The following is a 1,559-nucleotide window of genomic DNA, read 5'->3' as shown; positions in this document are numbered from 1 at the left end:
CTGTGAGGATGGGCGGAGGGAGGGACGGAGGGAGGGACGGAGAGGAGGGAGGGTGGGCGGGAGCTGGGCTCAGGCTCCATCCTGGTGCCCCTGGGGGGACCCTGGTGCATGTTTGAGTCAGTCCTGGGGCTTGAACTCAGGGCCTGGGCGCTTCAAAGCCAACTGTATACCAACTCACCCACTTTCCAGAAAAATCTAAGGCCTGGTGTAGAGCGCACCAACCCCAGGCCAAACTGGTTTAGCCATCAGACATCTCGATTCAACATGGACATTATTTTCCTGGTAGAACTGTTTTTGTCTTTTTTTTGTCGGTCAGGGGGCTTGGACTCTGGGCCTGGGCGCTGTCCCTGTGCTCTTCAGCTCAAGGTGAGTGCTCTATTGCTTGAGCCACAGCGCCACTTCCGGTTTTCTAGTGGTTTATTGGAGATCAGAATCTCACAGACTTTCCTGCCTGGGGTGGCTTTGAACTGTGAACCTCAGATCTCAGCCTCCTGAGTAGCTAGGATGACAGACATGAGCCACTGGAGCCCTGCTCCTGGTAGAATTTTTTTTTTTTGGTCTGGTCGTGGGGCCTGAACTCTGGGCCTGGGCGCTGTCCCTCAGCTCTTCAGCTCAAGGCTAGCGCTCTAACCACTTGAGCCACAGCACCACTTCTGGCTTTTTTTTTGCCCGCTTATATGGTGCTGAGGACTCGAACCCAGGGCCTCAGGCATGCAAGGCAAGCGCTCCACCACTGAGCCACCTTCCCAGCCCCTCCTGGTAGAATTTTTTGAAATGAAGCAAGGGGCCCAGGATTTGGAGGGCAGGGGCTCAGAGTTTGGGGGAGAGGGGCTCAGGGTTTGGAGGTCAGAGGCTCAGGGTTTGGGGGGTCAGGGGCTCATAGCTTGGGGGGTCAGAGGCTCAGGGTTTTGGGGTCAGGGGTTCAGAGCTTGGGGGGTCAGAGGCTCAGGGTTTTTGGGGGTCAGGGGCTCAGGGCTTGGGAGTCAGGGGCCCAAGGTTTTGGGGTCAGGGGCTCAGGGCTTGGGAGTCAGGGGCTCAGGGTTTTGGGGTCAGGGGCTCAGGGCTTTGGGGGTCAGGGACCCAGGGTTTTGGGGTCAGGGACCCAGGGTTTGGGGGTGGGATCCAGGGTTTTGGGGTCAGGGGGCTCAGGATTTTGGAGGACAGGGGCTCAGGGTTTGGGGATCAGGGGCTCAGGGTTTTGGGGATCAGGAACCCAGGGTTTGGGGGTCAGGGGCCCAGGGTTTTGGAGGACAGGGACTCAGGGTTTGGGGGATAGGAGCCCAGGGTTTTTAGGGGTCAGGGGCTCAGAGCTTGGGGGGTCAGGGGCCCAGGGGTTTGGGGGCTCAAGGTTTGGGGGTCAGGGGCTCAGGGCTTGGGGGTGGGGCCCAGGGCTTTTGGAATAGGATCCAGGGTTTTGGGGTGGGGCCCGGGGTTTGGGGGTGGGATCCAGGGTTTTGGGGGTGGGGGCCGGGGTTTGGGGGGAGCTCCCTGACCTGTCTCTGGGTGCCCTGCCCGCGCCTCACCTTGTTGAGCTCGATCTTCTGCTTCTCCGTGAAGTC

This window comes from Dipodomys merriami, unplaced genomic scaffold (assembly GCF_024711535.1).
Source record: "Dipodomys merriami isolate MVZ:Mamm:240054 unplaced genomic scaffold, mDipMer1.0.p SCAF_408, whole genome shotgun sequence".
In the NCBI taxonomy this organism is placed as follows: Eukaryota; Metazoa; Chordata; class Mammalia; order Rodentia; family Heteromyidae; genus Dipodomys; species Dipodomys merriami.
Note: the sequence above shows the minus strand (reverse complement) of the source record.